General features: G+C 35.0%; 2 protein-coding genes across 9 annotated transcripts in view; both read left to right on the top strand.

Annotated features, from left to right (window-relative positions):
• LOC115270114 (neurocalcin homolog) overlaps positions 1-24,033 on the top strand; it is a 579,846-nt gene that overhangs the window by 238,871 nt on the left and 316,942 nt on the right. The window lies entirely within an intron of this gene.
• Positions 1-24,033, top strand: part of LOC109400621 (neuronal calcium sensor 2) — a 510,430-nt gene that overhangs the window by 217,761 nt on the left and 268,636 nt on the right. The window contains exon 1 of one of the 6 annotated variants that reach the window (XM_062853215.1): positions 9,006-9,060. The exons of the other annotated variants lie outside the window; for them this stretch is intronic. The gene's annotated coding sequence lies outside the window, so the exon portion shown is untranslated. Of the gene's footprint in view, positions 1-9,005; positions 9,061-24,033 lie in introns of those variants that run through there. 6 annotated transcript variants of the gene reach the window in all.

Raw genomic sequence — 24,033 nt, 5'->3', positions numbered from 1 at the left:
TCCCTTGAAAAATATTCATCCTTTACATATGTCCCTCTTATTAAAAGGGGGTGACAGGAAATTTCTACACCAAATTATCCAAGTAGGATCCACCTAAATTATCTAATGCGAGTATTCGACTAAATATTTTTTAAATAATTTCTTTGTAATGTGTTGCTTGGAAGAGTATTGAAATATTCCTCTGAGAATTTCATTAGCTTTGGCAATGACATATTCGTGATCTTCATGGGAAATAAAGCGTTGAAATTTCTTAGTAATTTCAGAACAAACCTTTGGTAAAAACTTGTAAGCTCTTGAAATTTTTGAAGATATTAAAAAAAATAATCTTGTTAAAAATAGACGAATATAAAATAAAAAAATGAATTCCTGAAATCTTGAGCAAATATATAGATCAGTTCTTGTACAAAATCAGAAATTGAATTTTCTAGCATTCTGCTGGTCAAAGTAACATTCTTACCGTGAAAAAATGGTACTCATGCAATGACAATTAATTTTGAGTCCTTCGAGAAATTAAAAAAAAAACCGACAATAAAAAAAAAAGTTTCCCAAAATTTTGCTTAACAGTTGTTTAACAATAACATTGGAAATACTCCCTGACCCTTATTTGAATTCCTAAAAATCTCCTAAAAATCTATGTATATATAAATATAAATGTAGTGGCATACGTGGGACCGCGCATAACAACAACAGATTTAGGAGTGACACTGGATCCGAAATTGACGTTTAACAATCACTATTCATCGATAATAGCCAAGGCAAATCGTCAGTTGGGCTTCATTGCAAAAATCGCCAAGGACTTCACTGATCCTCACTGCTTGAAGTCATTGTACTGTGCGCTGGTACGACCGATTCTCGAAACCGCATTTGTTGTTTGGACGCCGAATGATGTTACTTGGACTCTAAGGATTGAACGAGTTCAGCGTAGATTCATCCGATTGGCTCTACGACATTTACCTTGGCGTGATCCTCTAAACCTTCCAGCATATCCAGATAGATGCAGACTGCTTAGCAAGGACACCCTTGCGAAAAGGCGGAAAATACTACAAGCGATGTTTGTAGCTAAACTGCTGGTGAATGACATTGATTCCCCTCGTTTGTTGTCAATGCTAGATATTCGTGCTCCACAACGATCTATACGGAATTGGTCATTGCTACAGTGCAGGTTTCACCAAACTACGTACGGTTCTAATGAACCGATGACATCAATGGTTCGAACGTTTACGTTGGTAGAGAGCATGTTTGACTTTGGAGAGACATTAGTGCGTTTTAAAAATAATGACGGGCTTGGTGGTCTAGTGGCTACCGCTTCTGATTTATATGCAAAAGGTCCTGGGTTCAATCCCTGGCCCGTCCCTTTCCTCCTACTTTGTATCTTTCTATATACTTTCTCTCTGCTCTCTACATATACAACTCATGTATATGAACATGTTCATAGCCGTCGCTAGAACAGAAACGGGTTGAAAAAGCCGTTTCCCTTCCTTCCAAACTTTCACAGCACAGTGTCACAATCCCATTAGAAAACGCCTACAAGTTATGCAATCAAGCGAACTGTGTCGCACATCAAAATAATAAAAACACACAATTCTATCACCTTCCCCTGGTATCCACACACCAATGTGTGAACCTTCTGCCAACCAATTCCCACCAACACTCCAACATCCGCATGAATTTGTGCTGGCGCAGAGGTATATTCGGCCAGATGTGGATACAAACGATTGCAATCATCACTTCCTTACCCCTTCCCCACATTGATCTGCAACCTGACGTTGCAGGCGCCATTGTCGCCTAAAAATAGAAGATCGCCAACGCTCACACACTGAAGATGCCTGCTAGTCCCCGGCAGTTATCTCATTGGTCCTTGTGTGAGTGTAGCTGGTCTGGCGATACTGGAGTAGCATCCACGGGCGGTCAATCAAGCTCAAGCTCAAGCTCAATTATTGCGTTTTAAAAATAAGATAAGTCGTTCTTCCTTTTTATGACTAGTTTTTGTTGTGTGAATCTTAGGATTTTATTCATTAAGACTATGTAGTCAAATCGATTATAATAAATAAATAAATAAATAAATAACTTGCGAACGGAAGGACCGATTTAGGTCGTCTTGGTTTTATTCTGTTAGTTTTCACCCAAGGAAGGTTTATGAGGCAAAAAACAAAGAGAAATAGCGATTTTTCGAAGATCGGTTTTTCATACATTTTGACCGGGGACTCGACGGGGACCTGAACTTGGAACGTCAAAAAAAAAACGCAGTAGGCAAGACAAATTTTACCGGGGACAGCTAGTAATAAATAAAGAAGCAATAAGAAGATAGTTTTAAGAATCTAAAAACTCTACCGATGATTTTTTACGAAAAATAAAAAAGGAAAACATCAAACTGAAAAAAAAAATCATTCATGGCCGAGTATTGTGATGGCACCAGTCTTGCGAATAATCGCGACCATCACGAGACAATCACTTGAACCGTTTTCTGGAGTCACCCTTCCCAAGGTGATACGAACCAGCTAGCATGTCACGCCTGGAATGACAAACTTGTTGTGGGTTCCACCCTTCGCAGCTTTGCAGCGATAGCAGTTGCTGAGTATGCTTCAGGCGGGTTGCGAGAGAATCAATCTCTCTGAGCAACGATGCATAACGGGCGAAGTGAGAGCGTTTGCCATAGCCAGGGCGAACTGCGTGGTGCGCTCGATGTGTGCGTTTAAACTGAGCTATGCAAAACGAATAGGATTTATGACGTAGTACCGTGCTTGTGATAATACACATGCATAGTTTTACATGCTGTTGCGCGTGCATCTGCTTGAGGCGACGGAGAGAGTCATGACACTCACATGAGCCGTATCCAAGTCAGGATGATTGTAGCAAAACAAGGGTGACCGGGTGACTATGATGGGATTCTGTCTTTTCTGGTGTTAGCGACTGTAGAGAGAGCGAATCAGAAACCGCAGAGACAGGGTGATACAAGCTTGGTGTTTATCAGCTTTTTTGTGACTTGTACGCTGATGCTTCGCGACACTGGATGGCACTAGTTTGAGTGCTAGTCAAGGGCACCGTGGAACCACGTTCAGGACGCCTATTTCCTGGAAAAACTTGGAAAACCTGAAACTATCTTTAAATTTCACTTTCTGAAAAAAATAAAACAGGAATTATCCGAGGAGTGTGGTAGTCAATTTGCAGCGGTAAACTTTTTTTTTTACAGAAATTGAAATGGTTTATTGAGAAAATAATGCCAGTGTTCATGGTGCAGGCTCAAAGTCAGTTTGGCTTTCTTTTCCGCAGCATCGTTACCTGTTCTGTGGCTTAGTTGGTTAAAACGCCAGTCTAGCAAATACAGCAAATTGTGGGTTTGAATCCCACCAGAACGTGATTTTTTTCACAATTTCATCTCTCAATTTATCAATTGGCAACATTCTGTGCCATCTCATTAATCACAAGCTTTTCCAGTATGTTTCAGACATACCAGCAAATGCGGTAAAATGCCAGTAAAAAGGCAATATACAGGGTGTTAGGTTCCTGAGTGCAAACTTTTTAAAGGATGTTAGAGGACCATAAATGGAGAAAAAAAATTGTTCTACGCAAATGGTCAAATCTCAACCGTTACGTAGTTATTGAACTTCCCATGTTTTTGACTCTTATTGCCTTAACTGGTTATAACATAAAAATGGTCAAACATATCGAAGTTTTTTCACCCTTATTCGAAAGATTATTGAATTTTCTCTCAAATGGCATCTTTGGATCGATTGGTTTAGTTAAATAACTAAGTTTTCTAAAGCAAATAGCTCAAAAGTAGTGTGTTTTAATTTATTTTTGTCAATTATCTTTGAAACATGTGTAATAATTTAAAATTCTATCTTTGGCAAAGTTGTGGCCCCTGTTCCACTCTACAATTCGTTCTTTGACACAAAACTTCTATCTCTTATCATTTTGTTGCAATTTCGATTTTAACATCGCATTTCAGATCATAAATTTGCAACTGTCATGTAAAGCACTTTTTTGCGAATTGTGCCGCTCATTTAAATCAAAGTTGCAAGAAAACGATAAGAGCTAGAAGTTTGGTGTCAAAGAACAAATTGTAGAGTGTAACAGGGGACACAACTTTGCGCAAGCAAGAATTTTAATTTATTACGCATGTTTTAAAGATAATTGACAAAAATCAATGATAATACACTATTTTTAGCTATTTTGCTCTAGAAAACTTAGTTATTCAACTAAACCAATCGATTCAAAGATGCCATTTGATACAAAATTCAATAATCTTTCGAATAAGGGTAAAAAAACTTCGATAAGTTTTACCATTTTCAAGTTATTGCCAGTTACGGCAATAAAAATGAAAAACATGGGAAGTTCAATAACTACGTAACGGTTGAGATTTGACCATATGCGTAGAACAATTTTTTTCACCAGTTATGGTCCTCTATCACCCATTAAGAAGTTTGCACTCAGGAACCTAACACCCTGTATAACTTCGGACCTTCTGGTAGTATTTCCTTCGAATCCTCAGTAGAGTGTCGAGCAAATCCCTGTACTTTTCTTAAATCAGTTTTAAACAATTCATGACTTCTGCCACGATCAATCGAAAGAACTTCCTAAAATAGAAGATTTTGTGGCAATAATTTTGAAAAGTTAAAAAAAGGACAAAATTATATATTTTTTTCCAAAATTATAAAAAAAATCCTTAATTTTGTGAACGAATTTTCTGTCTAAACTTTTATAAAATTGTTCTTGACACATTCTACCGAGAAGTTACATTTTTTTTAATTTTTTACTATAACTAGAACTTGAGTAAGAGACACATTCTACCGTGACATTATAACGTTTTTACTCCTTTTTGGACAATCTTTTTTACTATAACTCATAACCGTAAACCTCAAATATTTTCGTATATTCGGATTCCTTGTAAAATTTCCAGTAAATATGATCTGTTGAACATTTAGTTTTCATTGGAAAATATTGCTTAAAATAGGGAATAATAGTGTGACGGTCTAGTAATCGAAAATCACTCTAAAATTAAAATTTTCATTTAAAAGAAGAAACAAATAAAGGAAATCTCAGAAAACTAATATGTTATGTGAATTTTAGAATTTTAAAATTTAAGAAATTTAGAAACTCCAGGAATTTAGAAAAACGCCTTGTGTAAAATGATGAATTTCATGTGTTTACAAACACATGGTATGATAAATTTATTCAAGATTTATGTCGGATATATCTTGAAAAAGCTCATCGAAGCCTCAACGAATTAAAAAAAACTAACGAAACTTTAACTAACGAAGTCTTTAATTCTATTCTTTTTTTTTTGCTACCATCACTTCTCAGAAATACATCTCGTAATGTCACCACAAACTTCTATCAAAGTTTCGTCTAACAACATTCAGCAAATTCTTCATAACATAAAGCATAAAAACTGTTAGGAGGCTGAAATAGAACAGTTGAATGTGGCGTATTTTTAGATATTATTGAAAATGAAAATTCGTGTGATCTTCTAGTTTGGTGATGAGTCAACAGTATTATGGGTCAGAAGCATCCACGGGTTGGCTGTAAAAAAAAAATAGAAAAATGTGTTTCTAAAGTCCAGGTGCTCAACCCTGAAAAAAAAAATTACACATATTCAAAGCATTTTTGTAGAACATTCCGAGTTTCCAAAAATCATTTGGGAGTTCCACCAGCCAGGGCGATTTTGAAAAAAAAAAACCATTAAAATTAAAAAAAAAACATTTTCGTGGTCTGTATTTCTTTCTTTTCTGATTTTTTCATTTTTTTTATACAGTTTCTTACCGATTTTGGCAACACCCGTTTTTGTCTACTCCCGATTTTGGCAACACCCGTTTTTGGCAACATTTCCTTCCCGATTTTGGCAACACCCGTTTTTGGCAACAATTTCTTACCGATTTTGGCAACACTCGATTTTGGCAACAATTTTTTACCGATTTTGGCAACAAAAAATTTAGACCAAAAATTTTTACCGAAAAATCGTTTGTATTTGTAAATGTATTTATATTTTAGCCTTTCTCTTCTTCAAAAAATCAAATTTCATTAAATTTTCCAAAATCAACAATTTTACAAATCATGACGTAATTTATGAACGCCACCTACAGGGATCGTTTTGTCACTTGTGAATAGTTCATTTTTAAAATATAAGCCAAATTGACGTATAAAAGTTGAAAATAATCCACAAAAAAAATTACCGATTTTGGCAACATAAAATTCACCTCGTGTTGCCAAAATCGGTAAGAAACTGTATTTTTATATCTACCATTCCATATAAAAACGATATAGTGCCAATCCGATTGTGGTCACCCGACTAGAAAAATATATCAACTTTATAACACATTGTGTTATGATGTTATGAAATTTTTCTATAACTCATTATGTTATAAACTAGATGCAGGATGATGTTAAAATAACTAAAATTGTAACAAAGAGTACACCGGTCTAATCAAAATAATAACCTATTTTGTTATAATCAGATCAAAATTATAACACAATATGATATAAATTTTAGCTTCAAGAAAACTATTTTCTATCATATTTTGATACAATTGTGTAAAATGATGTTCTGGATGTAAAATAATCAAAACCAAATTATTTCACAGTGTGTTATGAACAACATTTATAACATAATATGATACAATTGAGTTATAATTTTTTTAAACACCAAAGATGTTAAACATGATTACATCACAATGAGTTATACATATCATGGTTTGTTATAATTATGTTATATTTTTGTTAGAATCTTCTAGTCGGGCAAGTTTCACCGTTCATAGTTCTTCGAAAATAATTGGACCTGTATTTTTTTTATTTCGTCATTAGGGTGACCAATTTTCAGAAAAGGTGGTTCTAAAAATCAAGGTTTTTTAAAAATATTTTCTTTTCCAAAAATCATAACTTTTGAACCAGTTAACCGATTTTAAACTTCTTTTTTTTTAATGCTATTGAATTCTAGTTTTCAGGAAAAATGCGGTGAAGGGCCAAATTGTGTTTTTGTGCGAAAAAAAAAAAATGCAAATATATTAGTTTTTTCACGTTTTCAAGGTCTCGGGAGCAAAGGGGTACCCTGATTTTATATTATTATCAGAAAATTCAGAAAGTTTGGCGCAACATATAAATAAATCAGAAATGCATGTTTTCTAGTTTATGAGATATGGTTTTTTGAATACAGAGAGTCATATTATTTGATACTAGCTGCTCTAAAATTGCCTAAAATTATAAATTCTCGTAAAATTATGCCTTGTTCTGCTTTTTCGAGTGGTTCCTGGTGTTTTTGCTATCCATACATGTATTAGGATTCAAAATATAATCAAATTAAAAACAATGTTTTGTATGGAAAAATTTGGCCTTTTATTTCCAAAAAATCATATCTCAAAAACCAAAAAACCCTTTTTTTTGTACTAATCAAAAGATTATTTTTAGCATAAGTTATCAAATTAAAAAAAAAAATATATATATATATATATATATATATATATATATATATATATATATATATATATATATATATATATATATATATATATATATATATATATATATATATATATATATATATATATATATATATATATATATATATATATATATATATATATATATATATATATATATATATATATATATATATATATATATATATCCTCTTTCGTTTCAAGTTTTATCATATTATACTATCATAAGGATTTTTTTCTCATGAAAGTTTTTATGTAACTGATCTGGGAGATGAAATCTTACGCTCCTAGTGAACGAACAATACTTCAAAATTTTGCTAAATTTCATATATATTACTCTCGTATTTATACATTATAAAAAGGGTTAACCCGTTTCGGTCCAAGTTAAAAATATAATTTCAAAAAATCCCCGTAACTTCATTTTCACTGAAACACATGTCATGTGATTGCAAATGTGTTTCTTTTTTATTAAAGACACGCATTGTTTGAATAAACTGGGATTACCTGTTTCTGGTTCCGGATTTTCCGGACACATTTCGCACGACACCTGACATTTTTCTCGCATAGCTCTAAAAATAGGCTTGCCATGGTTGATTTTTCATGGTTTTGGCAAATCGAGTATGTGGGAGGAAAGTTCAGAAGTTTTTGGACATTTGGCCGCCACCACGGTCGATCCAGAAATTCGGTGCGACCCGGAAAGCGGCCCTGCTCCAAACCATTTTTGTATCTACCTTGTGGTACAATCAACTTTATGATTATGCAAAAAAGTATGTTGTAGGGTAACTATTTGGCTTTTGGAAACATTAGCCACAACTCGGAATGTTCTGGGAACCTACTGCCACTCGGAAAAAGGCCAACATTTTCAAATATTTTGGAAATAGTCATTTTCCTCGTTGGTTTCAGATACTCGGTTGTTGGTGGTGGCCAATTTGTTCCTAAGTTTCCGAAAATAACTTTCAAAATAATTAATTTACCAAATTATGTAGTGAAGTGTTTCACAAGCCAAGATTCAGAATTTTTAGGCCTGATTACTGTTAAACGTCTGAATTATTTCTATAAACATTCTATATTTACTACATAACCGTGTAATCGTCAACCAGGTCTTATAAACTTCCGGGAAGTTCGGAGCTTTCACGCAGTTTTGCACACTGTTAATCGTTGGATTGATCTTCTGATTAGCATGCTTCCCAGGAAAGCCATTTTCGTCCATGATTTTCTATAGCTCTATGCAGTCGATGTTGTCATTCGCTGTTTTGAAGTCGATGAAATGGTGTTCGTTGGGATGTGGTATTCACGGCACTTCTGGAGGGTTTGCCGTACGATTAAGATATGGTCCGTGGTCGAGCAGCCGTCGATGAAGCCGGCTTGATAATATCCCACGAATCCATTCGATTTAGGTGACAGGCGACGTAAAGTTTTATTGCACAGGTCATTCTGGTAAACGTTGAAAGCTTTATTTGAGCAGAATTATTTTTGTCTGTTACTAGGTATATCAATATTCCTCTAAATGCCATACTATATTTGTATTAAATAAATTTAAATATTTTTTTTTTCTATTTTCTCTTTTTCCAGGTACGACACAATTTCCTTCAACCATTGCTTTCAACTTGCTTGCTCGCTATTAAAGGTAAACCACATCATCAAAAAAACAATCCCATTTTCGAAGCAATTCAGACTAGGTATTCAGAGTGAATCCATTAGTTGATTTAAATGGAATTCGCAATATTACCGGCATCGTTTTCCTACTAAAAATAACACTCGCCAAAAAAAAAAACTCCAATTAATTGCAAATGGTTATATGTAATCACATTTCGGCGGCCACTCAGCTTCGTTAACATTATTCCGCTCGTCGGACCTGAATCCAGGCAAGCAACGCTCAGATTTACCGTTCTGATTCAATGTGGGGTTTTGGCAGAAATTATTTGCATTACCTTGATAACTGGATTTCTGCTAGTTCATTTCGGTACTATATAATGCAGTGAGATTGTACTCATTAGACTGACTGATTTAAATTATCATTAGATTTTCATAAACATTGGTGCCCTGACACTGTTGATGAAATATGGTGAGTTCCTTCCATGCTATTATTGTTTCTATCAAGCAAATACTGATAGGAATTCCTTGAGTGAATTGTACAAGGTAGGTGATTACTTGGATAGCCTGGAATTATCTGAGAATTTCAATTCAGCTAGAGAGATCTTGGGAATTTCAGGTATAGTATATTTGATCAAACCCATTGCTTAGTTGTCGACTTTCTAAACCGCACGGTATCACAAAATAAGCGACACCCCCATAGTCAGCCCTATTTCAGGGTCTGTTCTACCCTCGTTCACCATCACAGTGCAACGAAATGGTGTTCGGTGTTCGGTGCTTGGTGGTGGCGGAGAAAACCCTTTTCGCCGCCGTTGAGCCTAATGAGATCATGAATTATCTGATAAAGCCCAGGCGTGTGCCTCTTCATCGCTGGCTGCAGTTTGTCAGCCTGTTGTCAGAGTGAGAACATGTCTCTCGGTAACATTGCGAAATGGAATTTTGATGTCCTGCCGAAATGGGTTCTGTGGGAGTTTTAATGAAGAAGGGTGAACTTTGGCTTGAGGATGCTGTGGGATGGCGGCGGTGCAATTTTGTTGTCTGTTGATTTTGTGGAACTTGGGCTCAAATATTAAAAAGTTACATACTTTAAATCACTTGTTGTTTCACTATACCTTACAGATCATTGCCATAAGTACCAAGATACGAAACTTTTCACATCATTTCCATGATACCGTGAAGCGAATTGCTCTCGCCTAAAGGTAGATCGTTATGCAAACATATGGTCATAATAAGCAGAAAAAAGTAGCCGTAATCCCTTCGGCAATTCGTTCGTCGTCTTCTCTCCATTCAACAACATCAGCATTTCCAGTGCTTCGAATCTGAACAAGAGAAATCCCTGCTCAAGTACTTTTCTATCTCCCTATCTGGATGCTGTGTACGACCCCAAGCACTTTGTGCTTTACCTTCATTTAGCCAACATCGTAGGCTTCAGTTGTCCATCTGCATTCATAAATTTCGTAAACATTTGTATCATTTACCATGGGATACGGTACACATCTGCCTTAGGCATATATGTACCTACGTTGTAAGCTGCGATATTTGTGTTTAGGAGATGAAAAAGTTGCTATCAGTTTACACTCTGAGTAATAAGTATGGTTTTTGATTTTATTATAAGAAAACGGAATTAACGGATAACGATAACGAGTTGCTGGCAAAGTTGAAACTTTTGAATTATAGTCAGTGAATTGTTAAAGAATATTTCCCGGTGGAGTCCGTGTTCCCATTTCCCTGAGTGTTCACCTGTTCTTCAATCCTTCACCCATTCCCATTAGCTCGGTTGGTTGCCAATAATATCGATTTCAACCCTTAATAATCCGCGTATTATTTGCGTTCTGTACCTTTTCTCAAAGAACTTCTCCCGTCCCACCCGGTGGGTGTTGGTTGGGATGGAAACAGTGAGAGTCGTTTCCCATGGTCGAACTAGCGGCCGCAATTCTTTGACCATATCTGCATTCATACGGATATGGCGTTACATACGTTCGACAATTCGATATCAACATATCATCTCTCCTCCCGGTCCTGTGATGTTGTGCCGTGACATACAAGCAGAAAAAAAGGAAATGAAAACCTCCCGGGATAACATCACTGACTGACTGACTGTGATAGCTTCTGGTGGAGGTGGTGGTGGTAGTTGGTACTGTCCTCGACAGCGTATTGTGGTCGGCGGGACACGAAAGCTCATGAATAAGTGAGCAGATTAAAATGATAGCTTTTTGAATAAAAGAGGAGAAATGTGGAATCGTCGTCGTCGATGCGAGATCGGTGGAGGGAAGGGAGGGAGCAACGATGGACGAGGAGTGCTCCCGGCGATGTTATGCAGAGCTTTCGTTTTCAATGGTAATGGTTGGCCGTGGAAAATGAAAAGTTTTTACCTTCGCTCTTGTTGTTCAACGCCGCTGGCGGGAGCAGCTTTCACGATAAGCGTGGAAGGCTTTAACAACATGTGTTTTCCGATCTGGGAAAGCTTGCCAAAACTTTGTCGATTACTGTTGCTGAGATGTGTTATCATTTTTGTACCTGTTTTATCTTTTCTTCAAAAGATGTCTGAGAATCCAATTTATATCTGAATGTGTATTGCAACAAGATTACACTTTTTAAAGAGATGGGAGTTGGTTCATTTCTATTCCTGTTAGATTTTCTAGTTCTACCAAAATGTCTCTATAAATTTGGGATTACAACAGTACCATATATCATGTACATGAAACTGGAAAATCCTTTATGGAGCCTCGTGGCCGTGCGGTTAGCGTCACCAAGCGTATAGCTATACCATGCCATGGGGTGTGGGTTCGATTCCCGCTCCGAGTGATGAAACTTTTCGCAAGAAACGTTTTTCTTCCTCGTATACACTGGTGCTCGTAATGTATGTCGTGTCAGTGTCTTTTTAAAATCCTTGATAAAACTTCACAGTGATATTACAGTCATTTCTTGCGAGATATCAGAGGTTTGCTGAAGCTGCGCTAAAATTTTAATTGGAGGTTATTTGGAAATAATATCAAAAAAATGTTCCTGTAACATCTAAACAATATCAAAGTTGTATATTTCAAGATCAAACGTATAGCTCGTTGCAACTACAACTGGTTAGATCTTACAAGAGCTTTTTAAACATGATATGATGATGATGTTCCAGGAGTAAATTTTAGTTATCGTTTTAGATCTTTTATCTTTTATATCAATCAAACCAATATCACTTTTTGATCTCCATATCGAACTATGCTATTATTGAGATCTTTTCCTCTACTTGGAGATATAGAGTTGAACAATCCGTAACTTGCTGATACCAGATAGTTCACGCATACACGTGTACTAGATGCAGTAATAAATCATGAAAAGAAACCAGTATTCACAGACAAACGCACTTAGTGTAGTGATTTAATGATGAAGAAACGATCCATCCCAGTTTCCCCAACCCAGATCATCATCTACGGATTCAACTTCTGGCATTAACAACTGGGCTGTTACAGATGGTGGGCTGTTTCACGTGTTTTTATTGATTAACGGTGCGGATTTTTCGAGATATGTTTACCAAATGCACTAAAACATTAAAAAAAAAGTACGACAGAAAATGAGTAAAAATAAAGCAGAAAATCATGGCTTAAGCAGTAATTTCAGTAACAAATTTTGAAAACGACGTATAATCAATGCTACACCATTGATTATACGTCGTTTTCAAAATTTCCCGACTAGCCGATCATAACAAAATTATATCATAATATGTTATTATGTTATACAGATTTTTTCTAACATATGCAGTTATAATTTAGATGCAGGATGTTGTTAAAATAACAAAAATTCTAACTAAAATTCATAAGGGTTCTAACACAAGTGTATCAGAGTTTGTTACAAATACATCAAAAATATATCATGCCCTGTTCTAAGTTTTTGATAAAATATATCAAAATTATAATACAGTTTGATATTTTCAATTAGGGTAAAAATCAAATAGGGTAAAAACTAATTTTTTTACTCATTTTTGGGTAATTACTTTAAGTGTGTATTCTATTTTTAGAAAATGATAGGTCACATAAAAAAACTTTCGAGTTCATTATAAAACTTACAAACATGGACGGGATTTGAACCACCAATCCTGCCATCGTAAATTTTCAGTCGCCTTTACCTATGAGGCTATCACAGCACTTGAAGTGAGCGACGAAAGAAGCTTTACTGGTTCTACGTATTGCCAGTTTCCCTATTCCCCCATCTCTTGTTTGTCAGTCGCAGGCAGTGAATCAAACTTCAACCATCGCGCAACAATAATGACAATGTCGCAACCTGTATTTGTTGCGACAAACAAATTCATGCGACATAAGTTTGTCCCAACTTGAAAATAATAGGATTAACATCGTACACCACGAGTTTAGAGATTTTTAAGCCTTGCATTGTGATTTTCGAAAGGAAACTTCGAGTCGGTAAACACTGCAATTCTGGTGAAGCTCTATCATCAAACAGTTTCGACTTTGGGTTAGCAATAATTGATTATTCATGAGTTGAAAAGTATGCAACAAATTCAGCTTCCGTTTTGTCTGCAACAAAAAATTTCGAGATCATGTCATTATCTGTTACCAGTAGGGATAAAGAGTAATCGTCGCACTTTCTTTGTTGCTTGTTTTGTGCCTCTTTTGTCTGACAATTCTCTTCACTGGTCGCAGGACAAAAATAGACAGAGATTTGAATGCAAGATCAAACAATGAACCTCTCTCTCTTACCAACAGCGCTATCGCGGTGCGCAGACATGCGCACTGAAACACTAATAACAGTGGTGGCGTTCGCATGGCCCGTCGTCGGATATTTCCATCAAGGAACAAAGAGAACGACGAAAAAGTAGCTAGTCGACTATTTATGATTGAGCTTCGTCATGGGGTGCATTTTGGCGGCGTCAAAGATTCCTTCCGGACGGAGATGATTTTTATTTTATTTTTTGTTTTGTTCGCGCTGCGAGAACGGCGATCATACACGTACCTACGTGAGCGAAGGTAAAATGTGGCTTTGTTTTAATTGATCACAATTATATCATATGCCGATATGATTATTTCTGCAGATGCTGTTTAGTTTTATTCTGTTTTAGATTATTTTTAGTAATGAAAAAAGATATTTATGATATAATATCAAACAATATATGGTCGAATAATAATAGATCGAATGAAAAAAAGTTATAATAGACAAATGCAATCATCAATTGAACAGGAATTGTCTGTATGCATAGTTGACATTTTTATTGATTAGAATTATTTAGGGTGTACCACATTTGGTATCTCCACGCTCACTAACATTCATTACTTCATAATACATAGTCTGTTCGGTACTTTTTGAAGTTATAATTGGAAGTTAGAATAGCAGTACTGTTAAAATGACATATAAATCCAATTACACACTCAATCCTGAATTGCCTGTTCGGTACTTTTTTGACGAAAATAGAACAGCAGAACTTTTTCGATTTTACTGAGGCTCAGTACACCAACTGTCAAAAACGGATGCAAAAGGTAAACAATCCGTTATTGATGTATTCAGCTGTTCTATTTTCGTCAAAAATTTACCGAACACGGTATTCAAAATTAAGTGTGTAAGTTTACTTAAGTTTGAGATTAAAAAAACTCATGTGCAGATGTATCACTTTTTGAAGCTAAAATTTTACTTACCCTATAAGAATTGGGAATCGTTGAAAAGTGATAGGATTTTGGCACCGTAACGGGACTGGTATATTGAAAGAAGGAAATAAATACTTAGATAAACATATCAAAACTGAAATTGAACCAATGAATAAAATTTTAAAAAATACGGAAGAGTCTGATAAAATTTCTAGAAGTTGCAATGTCTTAATTTTTTACTTCATAATATGAAACAGCAGTCAATAAACTAAAAAAGGTATACTATGTAATGGTTATATCTGCGATAAATTTTCTCCGATTTTGACAATATTGGTCTCATTAAATCCAGATTTATTTTTTCCATCTAAAACAAATCCGACTGAACCCCGAATTGCCATACGCGTGGAATTTTCCATAGACCAGCTGCAATAGCATATCTGCCCAGCCTAGGCCCAAAGTATTGACTTCAAAGTAATCATTACGAAGCATGTTTCACGAAAGACCATGTCTTTTCAATACGCTAACTCCAACAATGACGATATTAGAATAGTTGAGCTTAGAAGCAAAGGAGTGTAAGTTACAAAAACCCACTTTCGAGTAAATGGAGCTTTGAAGTTTTTCACCAGTTTTTCATCCCATTCAAAATGTTCTCCTCTTCTTGGCGTAACGTCCTCACTGGGACAAAGCCTGCTTCTCAGCTTAGTGTTCTATGAGCACTTCCACAGTTATTAACTGAGAGCTTCCTCTGCCAATGACCATTTTGCATGTGTATACCGTGTGGCAGGCACAAAGATACTCTATGCCCAAGGAAATCAAGGAAATTTCCTTTACGAAAAGATCCTGGACCGACCGGGAATCGAACCCGTCACCCTCAGCATGGTCATGCTGAATACCCGTGCGTTTACCGCCTCGGCTATATGGGCCCATTCAAAATGTATGGAGTTTCAATTTTTTTATCTGTATTAACGAGATTTTTAACCCTAGGCTAGTTCATCTCGGGACCCACGTTTTACTTCCCTTCCGAAGGAAGAACCCACATTTTGTGAGTATGTCGGGAGTGGGATTCGATCCCAGGTCCTCGGGCGTGATAGTCAAGTGTTCTAACCACCACACCAGGTCCGCTAATGGAGTTTCAATATCAACCCAATTTTCTCTGATTACTGTATTTTTTTTTTCTAATCATCATAAAAATAATCTTTAAAATGTTCCTGAAAGCTTGAAATCTGAAGATTTTTGGATATGCTCAGCTCAAACTCGACAAAATGGTCACTTACACCTCTTTGCATCTGGGCCCCTCAATAGCATAAAAACATGTTAAAGAAAATTTGGACTTTTGGGAACACCGCGTAACCCAATCGTTCAATTCGCATAACCAATCAATGAAAAAAAAGATTTCTTATTCAAACGAGTCGAAGTTCACTTAAATCGGTTCAAAGTTGAAAAAATATGAGTACTTTTCAGTTTTGAGGGTAGCCGGATACGCTTCCGGCATTCTACGCAATAAAAAACAAGCAAAACTGCAGCCCCTCAACAGCAATTGAAAGTTTTTTTTTTATAAAGTTTTCAATTACATAGAATGAAGCTGTTTCCTTATAAGCATTTTTTTGATCTTTTACCTGCATCCATCGACCTATTTCTCTACAAGCAATGAAAAAAAAAACGAATACATAATCAAATTTCTTATTTTTTGTAATAAAGCTAAAAATTAAAATAATTTCATATTCTGATATAATTATGTTATTTTTTCAACTGGTCATTTTGTTCAGTTGCAAAAATAACAAAGTTATAACAGAGTTTGTTCTGATTTATTTGTAACAAAACTAGTTACAAAAGATTATAATATATTTTGTTATAATTTAGTTTGAAAAAGTAATAAACAGTCCACGTCATAACAAAATTATAACATAATTTGTTAGTTATATCACATTAAGATATAATTATGCTATATTCTTGTTATATTCATCTAGTCGGGTTGTTACTGATTTAATCTATTTAGTGAGTACCCCTATTAAATTAATTTCGAATTATGGTATATTCAATTTGAGTAAAATCCATTTAAAACCTGGTCTACTAGTTAAGCTTCACCGTAAAATATTCCAAGATTTCCTGTATAATTTTCAGTAACCTGATTAATCTGATTATACCCGATTATTTTCTTTTTGTACAGGTTGATTTTTTGCCATTACTCAGTCAATTCACATGCAAATTTGTACACAGGGAGGTAATTTTTGGTAGAATATTGGAGTCATTACAGAACAAATTACAGGAGCAAAAAAGCATGGCGAAATTATGTTCTTGTTAGATATAAAATGTGTTTTGTGTAATATTGTGAAACATGTTTTTTTGCAAAATATGGAGAAATGTTCGGTACAATATTGTTGTCAAATTAACACGATTCTACTTAAGGCGAAACTGGAAGCATTGTCTCATTTTTTTGGTTTTTGATTTCTCATTAAATAACGAAGCAATATTTTCAAAATCGGTTTTCGTGCACATGTAGAGCATGGATCAAGGTATCTTCTGATTTTTTTTGTGGTGGGAAAAGTTTTCCATTTTTGCAGAAACCATTTTTTTGGGAAATTTTATACAAAATGTTTTTTTCAAAAACGAAAAACATTTTCCACCACGAAAAAAAATCAGGAGATACCTTGATCCATACTCTACATGTGTACGAAAACCGATTTTGAAAATATTGCTTCGTTATTTTATAAAACAAAATCAATAACCAAAAAGTGAGGAAATGGAGACAGTTTCGCCTTAAGATTGGGTTTTTAAACTGTGTATTGTTCAATTCATGTGTTGATTTACTTTCAGACAGAATATATAATTAAATTTCTTATATTTCAAAACGTACAATCGCAAGGACTTGGAGATATTCATGGTGGCACCGTAAAATAATTCTTTGCGTGAATTTTTAGTAAAACTTTGAGAATATCAATCATGTGAAAATTTCAGAATAAATACCTAATGGAATTTATAAATCAGTTTTTTTTTGTGAAATGCTATCAAATTGATTATATTTTTGAAACTGGCTGGTTTGTTAAAAATAGTAGGAATTGTAGGACCAGTTATTTTTATGATTTTATTGGTATATATTTTTTTGCATTACTCTTGAATACATTGTTGACAATTCTTCAGACTGAGCACTTATCAAATTCCAAAAGCTGCCAGAAATTATTATCAAAAATTTCTCGAATATTATCACATTCGCATACATATTTTGCTTGATTCTTCAGTAATCTCGCTGTTATTTTTTGTACAACACGTTGAAAGAAAGCTCAATTGGCTTCTTTAACGGTGTTGAGATAATTCGATATTCTGAATCTGCATGTCAAACTGCGCCGAAATCCAAACTTTCATGAATTTCGGAGCCCGGGAACCTATTCAAAAATCAATTTGAAGTTTGTATGGGAGCGATTTGTCGAATCACCCCTTGTCGCAGTTTGTACTGGGCTGAGCTGTCAAACAGCTGTCAAAAGGTGATTTCAAAAAAAATCTTTGAAATTGTTTTTATGTACCAAAATAAGGTTCTAAAAATCTGAAAAAAATCATAGTGGCTCAGAAAAAGGTGCTCTTTCGTATAAAATCGAAAAATCAATATATTTTTCTTAATTTAAAAACCCAATTTTTGTACACAGCATCAGCAGTGACAGCTGATCACGCGGCTTCCAAAAAAAAAAAAAAAAAAATTTCAATGAATTTATGATATTACCTAAAATTGCACTATTAATTTTATCTTTATTTTCAACCAAAAATATTAATTATTTCGAAAAGTTTTCCAATATTTTATAAAGTAATGATAAAGCGAATAATGTATATTTGCTGGTAAATTCACCAACAATGCTTGGTGAAGTTTCGAAAGCAGTGTTATAGTATTATTATAAAATGTTTATGGTTTTAATGATTATAAAATAAGGAACTGCTAGAGAGTTAAATAAAAAGAAAATCGCGTTAAGTACTGTTCCTTTGAATTCCACTCAGTCAGACTCAGTCAGTCGAGTCAAGTACAAGACACTGAAGATGACCTTACAGTTGAGGTCGAAATACGTATCTGTCAAAGGATGCAAATTCTTAGTGGAATTCAAAGGAACAGTACTTAACGCGATTTTCTTTTTATTTACAGATATTCCCCTAACAAGTCCAGGTTAATCATCATGCTAGAGAGTTGTTAAAAACTGGCTTCTCACTAAAAGCCTTGGAGAATTTTGAGGAAATTTTTGAAAAAAATATTCTCAAAAAAAAGTTGAAAATACTAACAGATTTTCAAAACAATTTTCTGTAAAAAATATTCAAGGAAGGATGATGCAAGTCATAGAAGATATGTATCTAAGTATATTTTTCATGGTTTCTCAAATGGTTTCTGGTGTATTTTCTGATGCATAATTTTAAGCGCTCCTCGACTATTATTGGCAAAAGCCTTGCTTTTTATTAAGACATTCTGGACAACTTCTACCATAACATCTCCGACATTAATTCTTGCAGAATTAACCGTACATCTTCCAAGAGTTTGCTAATCATTCCGAAAACATGTTACTCCAAGATCTAAAAATCATAGGAAAAATATCTTTAAGGCCTAGTAGCCCATCATCAGCATCAGCAGCTGTGTTGTATGTGTTGCTCGACATTTCAAAGTGTTAAATATCAACCACCAAAGCTATCATTCATATGAAAAAAAAAATCTTCATATTTACTCACCCACATTGTGTGTGATGATACTTTTTCAGCTGCGTGGCTGCAGAATTGCCCGTTTTTTATCACATCAAAAACATGAGTCAAATAATCATTGAAATTCAAAATGTCAATGATTCTTATGAAAAAATTAGTGATGCACCATATCTCCTTGAGGTTGAATCGATAAAATATTCACAACAAATTTTCTAGGAAATTTACTTTGGAAATCAATAGTCAAATGAAACAACATTTTTGTTTTTAATTTAACGAAATGTGTTTATTTATAGTCTGGTAGCATGTTCCTTTGAAAAAAAAAATAAACAGGATCCACCCACACGCAAAAAATTACACAAAAAAGTGTTTTTTTTTTTTTTTTTTTTTTTTATTATTATTAACAAAGCAAAAACAGTTTTACATTTTTACAATTACAGTTCGAATGTTTAGCCTACTTCTTAGCAAATATTAAGATAACTACCAAAACAATGGTTGAAAAAACTTCTATTTTCCCACCTCATTTCACGGATTTCTTTTTTAAATACATACAAACTTGGTAATGGATACCGTTTCAGATTGAAAGAACTGCTCCATAAAGCCGCTTTTTCATTTTCTCTAGAATCATCTATCTCGTAATGTAGAATATCTTCAAGATTACTCAATTTTATTTTAAACTGTTTTAATATGATGGTTTTTGTCCAGTTGGAGATAATCTGAGCTGAAGCGCATAGTTTTAATCTATGTTGATTACTATCAGAAAGAGAACACTGATCACAGACGCTATTATCAATCCTTCCAATATTGTATGCCACGAGTTTCTCCTTGTTGGATATTATATTATTCCAAAATGCAAAGCATGTAGATTTGTCTTCAGAGCAAATGAAATTATAGTTAAGGTTTTTCCAAACAATGCCCCATTGAATGGTAGGGTAATCAAATCTTACTACTGGAATAATGTTTTTCTGTGAAATGTAGTATCTGTAAATTGAAGCTGTAGTACTTATATCAGACATTTCTTTTATCTTTTTTGTTTCAACGATCAATTCTTTAAAAGCGAGTGGTAAATTTTGTGTTTTCAAGTTTTCAATGATGTATTCTTCGGATGAATTGGGAATTCCCCAGTCTAATGCATTTTTAATAAACAGAGCTCTTGTTTTTGATTCTGGATCTACTAGCCGTAGTCCACCCTGGTCATAGTCTAAGTAAAGTTGTTCTCTGTTGGTTTTAAATATAACACCTGACCAGAAAAATTTTCCGATACAGGACTTAATTTCTGCAATGTGCCTTTTTGTGGGCGGAAACACCTGCGCTAAGTACCAAAATTTGGACAACACAAAGGCATTGATAAACCAACTTTTTTCCCATAAATTTAGGTTTCGAATACTGTGTACCTGCAATATTCGCTTCACATTTTGTATTATCCTATCATAATTATTATTGATAAGGCTGGCTACTTTAGATGAAAACTGAACTCCTTAAAATATTAGGCAATTTACCTCTGGAATCTGTTGTGGGCCTAAAACGCATCTGTTAAATCTCATGTACGCGGATTTATCAACATTTACTTTAATTTTCCCAAACGATTCGAAGGAGTGTAAAATTTGTATGAGCAAATCGAACTCTTCATCGTTTTTGATAAACATATTTATGTCATCTGCATAAGCAATTGTTTTGATGAACTTATCGTAGATAAGGACAACTGAAATGCTATTGTTAATTTTACAAAGAAGTGGTTCAACGTATAATACAAATAATAACATGCTTAGCGGGCATCCTTGCCTGACTGAGCAATTGATTTTAATGTCGTTAGTTAAAAACCCATTAAATTGAATTTTTGAATATGCATTTCTGTACAAATTTTGAATACACTCGATCAACATTTCCGGTAAATTAAATTTTTTCAACACTTTCCAAAGATAATTATGATCAACTTTGTCAAAAGCTTTCTGTAAATCTACGCTAACCAAGGCACCTTTAAACCTTAATGTGTCATTTGAGCGAAGCAGAATCCTACGAATATCTTTAAGATTGTCTGTACATGATTTCTGTGGTAAGCACGCTGTCTGACCTGCACTTAGTAAATCCTCCAAGAAGGGTGATATGCGATTAGCTATGATCTTGGTAAACAATTTATAGTCACAATTCAAAAGACTAATAGGCCTGTAGTTTTCTAAATGATGTTTACTGCCTTTTTTGTGAATAAGAGTGATTACACCGGCTGAAAACTCTCTGGGAGGGCGTTCAGCTCCAACAAGATAATCATTGAATATTTTAATCAATTCTTCTTTAACGATTTCGAAATTTTTTATATAAAATTCATAGTTCAACCCGTCTGGTCCTGGACTTTTCTTTTTCTTACATGATTTTAGTGTATTGAATATTTCCTCTTCTGTTATGGGTCGAATCAAAAGCCTTTGCTGCTCAGCTGTTAAACTTTTCCTAACATGGTTTAAGGGGTCATCTTCTAAGTTAAGGGGTGTATTGACAATGTTTTCTGTTTCGAACTGCGTTGAAAAATAATCAAAAATAATCTGTTTTAATCTAACTACATCACCTGGGATCACATTCCTATCCACAAGCCTTATATTTCCTGCTTTAGAGTATCTCTGTATTTGGGAAGAAACTTGGAAAATGCTTATGTTTTCCTTTTGAGCCATTGAGTAGTCTGGAACTGTACTGCAAAAATATTTCATTCTCTCGTTTTCTATCTCCATTAACCTTGACTTGACAATTTTCATATCCCTAAGAACATCTTCTCCACGACATCGTCTGTTGTGTAAATCGTTTAAAACTGAATAAAAATATGATTTTTCCTTGCTTACCTGTTGATTTCTTGACCAGTTCTCGGATTTAAAGAATTGTTTCGTTTTATTTTTGAATACACAATTTCACCAATTATCTCTACTAGCGCAATACGACGAAAAGGCTTTCCAAGAATTATATTTACCGGCAAAATTATCTAAAACACTGTTGTCGTTCAAAATTGCAGAGTTTATTTTCCAATAACCCCTACCTTTTGTAGGGAGATTGTTTGAGTCCACCTTAACTTTCAATATAACCACGCAATGATCAGAAAATGGAACAGATAATGTTTCCGCATCAAGAACTGATGCGACAAATTCAGTAGGACCATAAAAACGATCTAAGCGAGATGCTGATCCAGATCTAAAAAATGTAAATTGATTTTTCTTCAATTCTTTCGTAACGTCTTTCCATTGAAAGGATTCCACCAAGCGTCTGAGACCAGCTGAGTCGTTAAAAACTCCCGAACAATCCGACCGTTCGAGGACACAATTGAAGTCCCCACCAAGAACCGAATAAGATACTCCAGATTTGCTCAAATGGACAGCCAAATTGTTAATAAAAAGCTCATCTCGTTCCTTTTTTCTGTTTGTGCCAGAGTAAGCGTATATGTTTATGTAGTTGATTCTGTTAATCACGATTGATGATATTCTTCCATTTGGATCAAGAATAATGTTATCAAATTCGAACAATTTCCGCAGAAGGATACCAGTACCCATACCGTGTTCATTAATATTGACTACAGCAAAATGAGATGGGAGAAAAGAGAAGTTTTCGTAGCAAAGTTCCTGTAGGAATATTAAATCTATGTCTCGGTTCCAGATAAAATCTCTTAATAAATTTTGATTAATCGTTGTTTTTGTACTGTTTAAATTAATTGTAGCTATCTTCAAAACATGATTCATTTTGGAATTGTATCTAGCATAGATAGTGATCTATCTCAAAAAACTAACAGACTCCTTTCGAAGCCTGAGAGGTTCAACAAGAAAAAAAAACAAAGAAAAAATATATAAAATTGATAGTAATCTATACCAAAAAACTAACAGACCCCTTTCGAGGTCTGAGAGGTTCGTCAATAAATTGAACAATTCGAAAAAAAAACTAACAGGTTTCTTTTGAAGCCTGAGAGGTTACACAACAAATAAAAAAACTCTGTGACTTTTTCACTTTAAACGCTATTCTCCCGTTTTTCACTACCCTCAATAATAATTTTCTTAGATCTACCCCTTGTTAGGATTCCTTGGCTCATTGCAATGCCAAAAGGCTGCCTTGCAATTGTCTGTACTTCCCCTTTATCCGAGTCTGGTGACGTTTCGGATGCTGACCTGCTATCTTTCTTGCACAACGCACGTCCGCGTTTCTTGTTCTTCCCTACCATCTGAAACTCACCACCTAAGTCCCTATCGCTCATCTCTACCGCAGAGTGGTCGACGGACTCATCCGATACTTTACCACCACTACTAGCTACTTCAGTGTGTTCAGCTATCGCTCCCGACTCAACACACCGGTCGCTCGTTGAGCAACTACCCACGCCATCAATACATACACTGTCCGATTTCGGTATACCACTCGCTTCAGTAGCACTCACCATGCTACTCGTTTTACCTGAAGGCTCCCCATCATTCGACGATAGAAGCTTATTCAAAACGACCATACCTCCATTGTTTTCTGGAACTTTTGTCTTCATCGGCCGGCCCTGCCATCGTCCAGAGGTGATTTCGCTGAACGTTGGTACTGGAGCGTCGACCATCGCACTCGTTGATGTTCCCCCCGAACTAGATGTAGGCGCACACGTGGTTTCCGATGCTGAGTTGGTCACATCGAGCCTCTGGTTGATGTTCACACGCTTAGGACAGTTCACTTTACGGTGTTCTGTGCTGCCACATAGGAAGCACTTGTTTTGCAATCCTTCATAGAATACACGTGCTTGGAAGTTTCGCACGTGCAGTGTCGCTGGA

This window comes from Aedes albopictus, chromosome 2 (genome assembly GCF_035046485.1).
Source record: "Aedes albopictus strain Foshan chromosome 2, AalbF5, whole genome shotgun sequence".
Lineage (NCBI taxonomy): Eukaryota > Metazoa > Arthropoda > Insecta > Diptera > Culicidae > Aedes > Aedes albopictus.
The sequence above is the reverse complement of the archived record's forward strand: the minus strand, read 5'-3'. Positions and strand labels throughout refer to the sequence as shown.